This window comes from Dermacentor albipictus, unplaced genomic scaffold (genome assembly GCF_038994185.2).
Source record: "Dermacentor albipictus isolate Rhodes 1998 colony unplaced genomic scaffold, USDA_Dalb.pri_finalv2 scaffold_32, whole genome shotgun sequence".
In the NCBI taxonomy this organism is placed as follows: domain Eukaryota; kingdom Metazoa; phylum Arthropoda; class Arachnida; order Ixodida; family Ixodidae; genus Dermacentor; species Dermacentor albipictus.
The window spans coordinates 1,629,276-1,642,316 of record NW_027225586.1 but is presented as its reverse complement, the minus strand read 5'-3'; positions in this window follow the sequence as shown (position 1 = coordinate 1,642,316).

Sequence of the window (13,041 nt, the reverse complement as noted above, 5' to 3'; positions counted from 1 at the left end):
TGAATAGCAGGTTGCCGTTATCCCCTCAAGAGGAAAGTATATAATACCTGTGTCTTACCAGTACTCACCTATGGGGCAGAAACCTGGAGGCTTACGAAATAGGTTCTGCTCAAATTGAGGACGACGCAACGAGCTATGGAAAGAAGAATGATAGGTGTAACGTTAAAGGATAAGAAAAGAGCAGATTGGGTGAGGGAACAAACGCGAGTTAATGACATCTTAGTTGAAATCAAGAAAAAGAAATGGGCATGGGCAGGATACGAAATGAGGAGGGAAGATAACCGATGGTCATTAAGGGTTACGGAATGGATTCCAAGGGAAGGGAAGCTTAGCAGAGGGCGGCAGAAAGTTAGGCGGGCGCATGAGATTAAGAAGTTTGCAGAGACGACATGGCCACACATAGTACATGATCGGGGTTGTTGGAGATGTACGGGAGAGGCCTTTGCCCTGCAGTAGGCGTAACCAGGCTGATGCTGATGATGATTCCGCCGGTCCATGCCAGTTGAGGCACACAAGACCACGCAAGAGCCGCACTGCGATAGCCGCACCACAAGGGAGTCATTGTGACTCCTGTAGTTTATCCATGCCTTTTTTTATTTACTTCAGTTTCACGTTTAGAGCACTGGGCAGAAATCACATTGCGTCAGCATGGTCGACGGCCCTCGCAATCATTTGTTTTAAATGGACAGTCGGATTCCCCCGATCTATGCCAGCTGGAGTGCAGCAGACTGTGCAAAAGCTGCACTGTTCTAGTCGCACCCCAAGGGAGTCATTGTTACTCTCATAGCTTACACACACCTTCTTGCATTTCTTCACGTTGACATTAAATAGCACTGGGCAGAAATCACATTGTGTCAGCATCGGCAACAGCCTTCACAATCATTTGTTTTAAGTGCACAGTGAGATTCCCCCGGTGCATGCCAGGTAAGCCACACCAGACAGTGCAGAGCCGTGCTGCTCTAGTCGCACCTCATGGGAGTCATTGTTAGTCTCTTCGTTTACCCACGCCTTGTTGATTTTATCAAGTTGACATATAGGGGACTGGGCAGAGATCACATTGCATCAGCATGGTCAAAAGTCCTCGCAATGCTTTGTTTTCAATGGACAGTCAGATTCTCCCGGTCCATACCAGTTGAAGCGCAACGGAAAGTGCAAAGCGGCACAGCTCAATCCACACTGCAAGGGAGTCATTCTTACTCCTGTCTTTTATCCACGCTTTTTTTTTCATTTTTTCACTTCGACATTTAGAGCACTGTGCAGAAATCACACTGCGTCAGCGTGCTCAACGGCCCCCAGAATGGTTTGTTTTATTTGGACAGTGGATTCTGTCAGTCCATGCCAGTTCCTTCGCACCAGACCGCGCAAGAGCTGTACTGCGCTAGCCGCACCTAGAGGGTGTCATAGTTACTCCTTTCGTTTATCCAGCCCTTTCCTTAATTTATTTATTTCACGTTTAAAGCACTAGGCAGAAATCAAATTGCGTCAGCATGGTCAACGGCCCTCGCAATCATTTGTTTTAAATGGACAGTCGGATTACCCCGATCTATCCCAGTTGAAGCGCACCAGGCAGCGCTAGAGCCGCACCGCTCTAGCCGCAGCTCAAGGGAGTCATTGTTACTCACTTCGCTCCCCCACGCCTTGTTCTATTTCTTCAGGTTGACATTTAGGGCACTGGGCACAAATCACCTTGCATAAAAATGGTCAACCGCCCTCGCAATTATATCTTTTAAAAGCACAGTAAGATTCCCCCTGTGCATTCCAGTTGAACCACACCAGACAGTGCAAAGCAGCACTGTTCTAGCCGCACCTCAAGGGAGTCATTGTTACTAACGTCCTTCACTCACGCTTTGTTCCATTTCCTCACATTGACATTTAGAGCCCTGGGCACAAATCACATTGCGTCAGCATCGTCAAAAGTCCTTGCAATGCTTTGTTTTAAGTGGACAGTCAGTTTCAGCCGGTCCATGCCAGTTGAAGCACAACAGATAGCATAAAGCGCCACTCCTGAATCCACACTGCAAGGGAGTCATTCTTACTCCTGTCGTTTAACCACGCCTTTTTTTTCATTTCTGCACGTTGACATTTACAGAGCTGGGCAGAAATCACATTGCGTCAGCATGGTCAACGGCCCTCAAAATGCATTGTTTTATTTGGAGAGTCGGATTCTCCCGGTCCATGCCAGTTGAAGCGCACCAGGCAGCGCAAGCGCCACACTGCTCTAGCCGCACCTCAAGAGAGCCATTGTTACTCGCTTTGTGTAGCCATGCCTTGTTGCATTTCTTCACGTTGACATTTAGAGCGCTGGGCAGAAGTCACATTACGTCAGCATGATCAAAAGTCTTCGCAAAGCTTTGTTTTAATGGACAGTTGGATTCCACCGGTCCATACCAAATGAAGCACAATGGATAGCACAAAGCGAAACTGCTCAATAAACTCTGCACGGGAGTCATTCTTACTCCTGTCCTTTATACCCACCTTTTTGCATTTCTTCACGTTGACATTTAGAGCACTGGCTCCCAGAATGCTTTGTTTCATTTGGACAGTGAATTCCGCCCGTCCATGCCAGTTGAGGCGTACCATACCGCGCAAGAGCTGCACTGCTCCAGCCGCACCTCACAGGAGTCACTCTTACACCTGTCCTTTATCCAGGCATTTCTTTATTTCATCACTTTGCCGTTTAGAGCACTAGGCAGAAATCACATTGCGTCAGCATGGTGAACGGCCCGCGTAATCATTTGTTTTAAATGGACAGTCGGATTCCCCCGATCTATGCCAGTTGGAGTGCAGCAGACTGCGCAAGAGCCGCACTGCTCTAGTCGCACCTCGAGGGAGTCATTGTTACTCTCATCGCATACACACCTTCTTGCATTTCTTCACGTTGACATTAAATAGCACTGGGCAGAAATCACATTGTGTCAGCATCGGCAACAGCCTTCACAATCATTTGTTTTAAGTGCACAGTGAGATTCCCCCGGTGCATGACAGGTAAACCACACCAGACAGTGCAAAGCTGTGCTGCTCTAGTCGCACCTCATGGGAGTCATTGTTAGTCCCTTCGTTTACCCACGCCTTGTTGATTTTATCAAGTTGACATATAGGGGACTGGGCAGAAATCACATTGCGTCAGCATGGTCAAAAGTCCCCGCAATGCTTTGTTTTAAATGGACAGTCGGATTCCCCCGGTCTATACCAGTTGAAGCGCAATGGAAAGTGCAAAGCGGCACAGCTGAATGCACACTGCAAGGGAGTCATTCTTACTCATGTCGTTTATCCACACCTTTTTTTCATTTTTTCACTTTGACATTCAGAGCACTGTGCAGAAATCACGCTGCGTCAGCACGGTCAACGGCTCCAAAATGCTTTGTTTTATTTGGGCATTTTATTTTACAGGAGGTATTCAGAGACATGGATTGGGAAGAATTGGGGATAAAAGTTAATCGAGAATAGCTTGGTAACTCGCGATTCGCTGATGACATTGCCTTGCTTAGTACCTCAGGGGACCAATTGCAATGCATGTTCAGTGACCTGGATAGGCAAAGCAGAAGAGTGGGTCTAAAAATGAATCTGCAGGAAACTAAAGTAATGCTTAACAGTCTCCGAAGAAAACCGCAATTTACAATAGGCAGCGAGGCACTGGAAGTCGTAAGGGAATACACCAACTTAGGTCAGGTAGTGACAGCGGATGCGGATCATAAGACAGAAATATTCAGAAGAACAAGAATGGGCTGGGGTGCGTTTGGCAGGCATTCTCAGATGATGAATAGCAGGTTGCCGTTATCCCCTCAAGAGGAAAGTATATAATACCTGTGTCTTACCAGCACTCACCTATGGGGCAGAAACCTTGAGGCTTACGAAAAGGGTTCTGCTCATATTGAGGACGACACAACGAGCTATGGAAAGAAGAATGATAGGTGTAACGTTCAAGGATAAGAAAAGAGCAGATTGGGTGAGGGAACAAACGCGACCTAATGACATCTTAGTTGAAATCAAGAAAAAGAAAGGGGCATGGGCAGGATACGCAATGAGGAGGGAAGATAACCGATGGTCATTGAGGGTTACGGAATGGATTCCAAGGGAAGAGATGCTTAGCAGAGGGCGGCAGAAAGTTAGGCGGGCGCATGAGATTCAGAAGTTTGCAGGGACGACATGGCCACACTTAGTACATGATCGGGGTTGTTGGAGATGTACGGGAGAGGCCTTTGCCCTGCAGTAGGCGTAACCAGGCCTATGCTGATGATGATTCCGCCGGTCCATGCCAGTTGAGGCGCACAAGACCACGCAATAGCCGCACTGCGATAGCCGCACCACGAGGGAGTCATTGTTACTCCTGTCGTTTATCCGTCCTTTTTTTTAATTACTTCACTTTGACGTTTAGAGCACTGGGCAGAAATCACATTCCGTCAGCATGGTCGACGGCGCTCACAATCATTTGTTTTAATTGGACAGTCGGATTCCCCCGATCTATGCCAGCTGGAGTGCAGCAGACTGTGCAAATGCTGCGCTGCTCTAGTCACACCTCAAGGGTGTCATTGTTACTCTCATCGCTTACACACACCTTTTTTGCATTTCTTCACGTTGACATTAAATAGCACTGGGCAGAAATCACATTGTGTCAGCATGGTCAACGGCCTTCGCAATCATTTCTTTTCATGGCAGAGTTAGATTTCCCCGTTGCATGCCAGGTAAACCACACCAGACAGTGCAAAGCCGCGCTACTCTAGTCCCACCTCATGGGAGTCATTGTTAGTCTCTTCGTTTACCCTCGCCTTGTTGCATTTTATCACGTTGACATTTAGGGGACTGGGCAGAGATCACATTGCATCAGCATGGTCAAAAGTCCTCGCAATGCTTTGTTTTAAATGGACAGTCAGATTCTCCCGGTCCATACCAGTTGAAGCGCAACGGAAAGTGCAAAGCGGCACAGCTCAATCCACACTGCAAGGGAGTCATTCTTGCTCCTGTCTTTTATCCACGCTTTTTTTTCATTTTTTCACTTCGACATTTAGAGCACTGTGCAGAAATCACACTGCGTCAGCATGCTCAACGGCCCCCAGAATGGTTTGTTTTATTTGGACAGTGGATTCTGTCAGTCCGTACCAGTTCATTCGCACCAGACCGCGCAAGAGCTGCACTGCGCTAGCCGCACCTAAAGGGTGTCATAGTTACTCCTGTCGTTTTCCAGCCCTTTCCTTAATTTATTTATTTCACGTTTAAAGCACTAGGCAGAAATCAAATTGCGTCGGCATGGTCAACGGCCCTCGCAATCATTTGTTTTAAATGGACAGTCGGATTACCCCGATCTATCCCAGTTGAAGCGCACCAGGCAGCGCTAGAGCCGCACTGCTCTAGTCGCAGCTCAAGGGAGTCATTGTTACTCACTTAGCTCCCCCACGCCTTGTTCTATTTCTTCAGGTTGACATTTAGTGCACTGGGCACAAATCACCTTGCATAAAAATGGTCAACCGCCCTCGCAATTATATCTTTTAAAAGCACAGTAAGATTCCCCCTGTGCATTCCAGTTGAACCACACCAGACAGTGCAAAGCAGCACTGTTCTAGCCGCACCTCAAGGGAGTCATTGTTACTAACGTCCTTCACCCACGCTTTGTTCCTTTTCCTCACATTGACATTTAGAGCCCTGGGCACAAATCACATTGCGTCAGCATCGTCAAAAGTCCTTGCAATGCTTTGTTTTAAGTGGACAGTCAGTTTCAGCCGGTCCATGCCAGTTGAAGCACAACAGATAGCATAAAGCGCCACTCCTGAATCCACACTGCAAGGTAGTCATTCTTACTCCTGTCCTTTAACCACGCCTTTTTTTTCATTTCTGCACGTTGACATTTACAGACCTGGGCAGAAATCACATTGCGTCAGCATGGTCAACGGCCCTCAAAATGCATTGTTTTATTTCGAGAGTCGGATTCTCCCGGTCCATGCCAGTTGAAGCGCACCAGGCAGCGCAAGCGCCACACTGCTCTAGCCGCACCTTAAGAGAGCCATTGTTACTCGCTTTGTGTAGCCATGCGTTGTTGCATTTCTTCACGTTGACATTTAGGGCGCTGGGCAGAAGTCACATTACGTCAGCATGATCAAAAGTGTTCGCAAAGCTTTGTTTTAATGGACAGTTGGATTCCACCGGTCCATACCAAATGAAGCACAATGGATAGCACAAAGCGAAACTGCTCAATAAACTCTGCACGGGAGTCATTCTTACTCCTGTCCTTTATACCCACCTTTTTGCATTTCTTCACGTTGACATTTAGAGCACTGGCTCCCAGAATGCTTTGTTTCATTTGGACAGTGAATTCCGCCCGTCCATGCCAGTTGAGGCGTACCATACCGCGCAAGAGCTGCACTGCTCCAGCCGCACCTCACAGGAGTCACTCTTACACCTGTCCTTTATCCAGGCATTTCTTTATTTCATCACTTTGCCGTTTAGAGCACTAGGCAGAAATCACATTGCGTCAGCATGGTGAACGGCCCGCGTAATCGTTTGTTTTAAATGGACAGTCGGATTCCCCCGATCTATGCCAGTTGGAGTGCAGCAGACTGCGCAAGAGCCGCACTGCTCTAGTCGCACCTCGAGGGAGTCATTGTTACTCTCATCGCATACACACCTTCTTGCATTTCTTCACGTTGACATTAAATAGCACTGGGCAGAAATCACATTGTGTCAGCATCGGCAACAGCCTTCACAATCATTTGTTTTAAGTGCACAGTGAGATTCCCCCGGTGCATGACAGGTAAACCACACCAGACAGTGCAAAGCTGTGCTGCTCTAGTCGCACCTCATGGGAGTCATTGTTAGTCTCTTCGTTTACCCACGCCTTGTTGATTTTATCAAGTTGACATATAGGGGACTGGGCAGAAATCACATTGCGTCAGCATGGTCAAAAGTCCCCGCAATGCTTTGTTTTAAATGGACAGTCGGATTCCCCCGGTCTATACCAGTTGAAGCGCAATGGAAAGTGCAAAGCGGCACAGCTGAATGCACACTGCAAGGGAGTCATTCTTACTCATGTCGTTTATCCACACCTTTTTTTCATTTTTTCACTTTGACATTTAGAGCACTGTGCAGAAATCACACTGCGTCAGCACGGTCAACGGCCCCCAAAATGCTTTGTTTTATTTGGGCATTTTATTTTACAGGAGGTATTCAGAGACATGGATTGGGAAGAATTGGGGATAAAAGTTAATCGAGAATAGCTTGGTAACTCGCGATTCGCTGATGACATTGCCTTGCTTAGTACCTCAGGGGACCAATTGCAATGAATGTTCAGTGACCTGGATAGGCAAAGCAGAAGAGTGGGTCTAAAAATTAATCTGCAGGAAACTAAAGTAATGCTTAACAGTCTCCGAAGAAAACCGCAATTTACAATAGGCAGCGAGGCACTGGAAGTCGTAAGGGAATACACCAACTTAGGTCAGGTAGTGACAGCGGATGCGGATCATAAGACAGAAATATTCAGAAGAACAAGAATGGGCTGGGGTGCGTTTGGCGGGCATTCTCAGATGATGAATAGCAGGTTGCCGTTATCCCCTCAAGAGGAAAGTATATAATACCTGTGTCTTACCAGTACTCACCTATGGGGCAGAAACCTGGAGGCTTACGAAATAGGTTCTGCTCAAATTGAGGACGACGCAACGAGCTATGGAAAGAAGAATGATAGGTGTAACGTTAAAGGATAAGAAAAGAGCAGATTGGGTGAGGGAACAAACGCGAGTTAATGACATCTTAGTTGAAATCAAGAAAAAGAAATGGGCATGGGCAGGATACGAAATGAGGAGGGAAGATAACCGATGGTCATTAAGGGTTACGGAATGGATTCCAAGGGAAGGGAAGCTTAGCAGAGGGCGGCAGAAAGTTAGGCGGGCGCATGAGATTAAGAAGTTTGCAGAGACGACATGGCCACACATAGTACATGATCGGGGTTGTTGGAGATGTACGGGAGAGGCCTTTGCCCTGCAGTAGGCGTAACCAGGCTGATGCTGATGATGATTCCGCCGGTCCATGCCAGTTGAGGCACACAAGACCACGCAAGAGCCGCACTGCGATAGCCGCACCACAAGGGAGTCATTGTGACTCCTGTAGTTTATCCATGCCTTTTTTTATTTACTTCAGTTTCACGTTTAGAGCACTGGGCAGAAATCACATTGCGTCAGCATGGTCGACGGCCCTCGCAATCATTTGTTTTAAATGGACAGTCGGATTCCCCCGATCTATGCCAGCTGGAGTGCAGCAGACTGTGCAAAAGCTGCACTGTTCTAGTCGCACCCCAAGGGAGTCATTGTTACTCTCATAGCTTACACACACCTTCTTGCATTTCTTCACGTTGACATTAAATAGCACTGGGCAGAAATCACATTGTGTCAGCATCGGCAACAGCCTTCACAATCATTTGTTTTAAGTGCACAGTGAGATTCCCCCGGTGCATGCCAGGTAAGCCACACCAGACAGTGCAGAGCCGTGCTGCTCTAGTCGCACCTCATGGGAGTCATTGTTAGTCTCTTCGTTTACCCACGCCTTGTTGATTTTATCAAGTTGACATATAGGGGACTGGGCAGAGATCACATTGCATCAGCATGGTCAAAAGTCCTCGCAATGCTTTGTTTTCAATGGACAGTCAGATTCTCCCGGTCCATACCAGTTGAAGCGCAACGGAAAGTGCAAAGCGGCACAGCTCAATCCACACTGCAAGGGAGTCATTCTTACTCCTGTCTTTTATCCACGCTTTTTTTTTCATTTTTTCACTTCGACATTTAGAGCACTGTGCAGAAATCACACTGCGTCAGCGTGCTCAACGGCCCCCAGAATGGTTTGTTTTATTTGGACAGTGGATTCTGTCAGTCCATGCCAGTTCCTTCGCACCAGACCGCGCAAGAGCTGTACTGCGCTAGCCGCACCTAGAGGGTGTCATAGTTACTCCTTTCGTTTATCCAGCCCTTTCCTTAATTTATTTATTTCACGTTTAAAGCACTAGGCAGAAATCAAATTGCGTCAGCATGGTCAACGGCCCTCGCAATCATTTGTTTTAAATGGACAGTCGGATTACCCCGATCTATCCCAGTTGAAGCGCACCAGGCAGCGCTAGAGCCGCACCGCTCTAGCCGCAGCTCAAGGGAGTCATTGTTACTCACTTCGCTCCCCCACGCCTTGTTCTATTTCTTCAGGTTGACATTTAGGGCACTGGGCACAAATCACCTTGCATAAAAATGGTCAACCGCCCTCGCAATTATATCTTTTAAAAGCACAGTAAGATTCCCCCTGTGCATTCCAGTTGAACCACACCAGACAGTGCAAAGCAGCACTGTTCTAGCCGCACCTCAAGGGAGTCATTGTTACTAACGTCCTTCACTCACGCTTTGTTCCATTTCCTCACATTGACATTTAGAGCCCTGGGCACAAATCACATTGCGTCAGCATCGTCAAAAGTCCTTGCAATGCTTTGTTTTAAGTGGACAGTCAGTTTCAGCCGGTCCATGCCAGTTGAAGCACAACAGATAGCATAAAGCGCCACTCCTGAATCCACACTGCAAGGGAGTCATTCTTACTCCTGTCGTTTAACCACGCCTTTTTTTTTCATTTCTGCACGTTGACATTTACAGACCTGGGCAGAAATCACATTGCGTCAGCATGGTCAACGGCCCTCAAAATGCATTGTTTTATTTGGAGAGTCGGATTCTCCCGGTCCATGCCAGTTGAAGCGCACCAGGCAGCGCAAGCGCCACACTGCTCTAGCCGCACCTCAAGAGAGCCATTGTTACTCGCTTTGTGTAGCCATGCCTTGTTGCATTTCTTCACGTTGACATTTAGAGCGCTGGGCAGAAGTCACATTACGTCAGCATGATCAAAAGTCTTCGCAAAGCTTTGTTTTAATGGACAGTTGGATTCCACCGGTCCATACCAAATGAAGCACAATGGATAGCACAAAGCGAAACTGCTCAATAAACTCTGCACGGGAGTCATTCTTACTCCTGTCCTTTATACCCACCTTTTTGCATTTCTTCACGTTGACATTTAGAGCACTGGCTCCCAGAATGCTTTGTTTCATTTGGACAGTGAATTCCGCCCGTCCATGCCAGTTGAGGCGTACCATACCGCGCAAGAGCTGCACTGCTCCAGCCGCACCTCACAGGAGTCACTCTTACACCTGTCCTTTATCCAGGCATTTCTTTATTTCATCACTTTGCCGTTTAGAGCACTAGGCAGAAATCACATTGCGTCAGCATGGTGAACGGCCCGCGTAATCATTTGTTTTAAATGGACAGTCGGATTCCCCCGATCTATGCCAGTTGGAGTGCAGCAGACTGCGCAAGAGCCGCACTGCTCTAGTCGCACCTCGAGGGAGTCATTGTTACTCTCATCGCATACACACCTTCTTGCATTTCTTCACGTTGACATTAAATAGCACTGGGCAGAAATCACATTGTGTCAGCATCGGCAACAGCCTTCACAATCATTTGTTTTAAGTGCACAGTGAGATTCCCCCGGTGCATGACAGGTAAACCACACCAGACAGTGCAAAGCTGTGCTGCTCTAGTCGCACCTCATGGGAGTCATTGTTAGTCCCTTCGTTTACCCACGCCTTGTTGATTTTATCAAGTTGACATATAGGGGACTGGGCAGAAATCACATTGCGTCAGCATGGTCAAAAGTCCCCGCAATGCTTTGTTTTAAATGGACAGTCGGATTCCCCCGGTCTATACCAGTTGAAGCGCAATGGAAAGTGCAAAGCGGCACAGCTGAATGCACACTGCAAGGGAGTCATTCTTACTCATGTCGTTTATCCACACCTTTTTTTCATTTTTTCACTTTGACATTCAGAGCACTGTGCAGAAATCACGCTGCGTCAGCACGGTCAACGGCTCCAAAATGCTTTGTTTTATTTGGGCATTTTATTTTACAGGAGGTATTCAGAGACATGGATTGGGAAGAATTGGGGATAAAAGTTAATCGAGAATAGCTTGGTAACTCGCGATTCGCTGATGACATTGCCTTGCTTAGTACCTCAGGGGACCAATTGCAATGCATGTTCAGTGACCTGGATAGGCAAAGCAGAAGAGTGGGTCTAAAAATGAATCTGCAGGAAACTAAAGTAATGCTTAACAGTCTCCGAAGAAAACCGCAATTTACAATAGGCAGCGAGGCACTGGAAGTCGTAAGGGAATACACCAACTTAGGTCAGGTAGTGACAGCGGATGCGGATCATAAGACAGAAATATTCAGAAGAACAAGAATGGGCTGGGGTGCGTTTGGCAGGCATTCTCAGATGATGAATAGCAGGTTGCCGTTATCCCCTCAAGAGGAAAGTATATAATACCTGTGTCTTACCAGCACTCACCTATGGGGCAGAAACCTTGAGGCTTACGAAAAGGGTTCTGCTCATATTGAGGACGACACAACGAGCTATGGAAAGAAGAATGATAGGTGTAACGTTCAAGGATAAGAAAAGAGCAGATTGGGTGAGGGAACAAACGCGACCTAATGACATCTTAGTTGAAATCAAGAAAAAGAAAGGGGCATGGGCAGGATACGCAATGAGGAGGGAAGATAACCGATGGTCATTGAGGGTTACGGAATGGATTCCAAGGGAAGAGAAGCTTAGCAGAGGGCGGCAGAAAGTTAGGCGGGCGCATGAGATTCAGAAGTTTGCAGGGACGACATGGCCACACTTAGTACATGATCGGGGTTGTTGGAGATGTACGGGAGAGGCCTTTGCCCTGCAGTAGGCGTAACCAGGCCTATGCTGATGATGATTCCGCCGGTCCATGCCAGTTGAGGCGCACAAGACCACGCAATAGCCGCACTGCGATAGCCGCACCACGAGGGAGTCATTGTTACTCCTGTCGTTTATCCGTCCTTTTTTTTAATTACTTCACTTTGACGTTTAGAGCACTGGGCAGAAATCACATTCCGTCAGCATGGTCGACGGCGCTCACAATCATTTGTTTTAATTGGACAGTCGGATTCCCCCGATCTATGCCAGCTGGAGTGCAGCAGACTGTGCAAATGCTGTGCTGCTCTAGTCACACCTCAAGGGTGTCATTGTTACTCTCATCGCTTACACACACCTTTTTTGCATTTCTTCACGTTGACATTAAATAGCACTGGGCAGAAATCACATTGTGTCAGCATGGTCAACGGCCTTCGCAATCATTTCTTTTCATGGCAGAGTTAGATTTCCCCGTTGCATGCCAGGTAAACCACACCAGACAGTGCAAAGCCGCGCTACTCTAGTCCCACCTCATGGGAGTCATTGTTAGTCTCTTCGTTTACCCTCGCCTTGTTGCATTTTATCACGTTGACATTTAGGGGACTGGGCAGAGATCACATTGCATCAGCATGGTCAAAAGTCCTCGCAATGCTTTGTTTTAAATGGACAGTCAGATTCTCCCGGTCCATACCAGTTGAAGCGCAACGGAAAGTGCAAAGCGGCACAGCTCAATCCACACTGCAAGGGAGTCATTCTTACTCCTGTCTTTTATCCACGCTTTTTTTTCATTTTTTCACTTCGACATTTAGAGCACTGTGCAGAAATCACACTGCGTCAGCATGCTCAACGGCCCCCAGAATGGTTCGTTTTATTTGGACAGTGGATTCTGTCAGTCCATGCCAATTCATTCGCACCAGACCGCGCAAGAGCTGCACTGCGCTAGCCGCACCTAAAGGGTGTCATAGTTACTCCTGTCGTTTATCCAGCCCTTTCCCTAATTTATTTATTTCACGTTTAAAGCACTAGGTAGAAATCAAATTGCGTCAGCATGGTCAACGGCCCTCGTAATCATTTGTTTTAAATGGACAGACGGATTACCCCGATCTATCCCAGTTGAAGCGCACCAGGCAGCGCTAGAGCCGCACTGCTCTAGTCGCAGCTCAAGGGAGTCATTGTTACTCACTTAGCTACCCCACGCCTTGTTCTATTTCTTCAGGTTGACATTTAGGGCACTGGGCAGAAATCACCTTGCATAAAAATGGTCAACCGTCCTCGCAATTATATCTTTTAAAAGCACAGTAAGATTCCCCCTGTGCATTCCAGTTGAA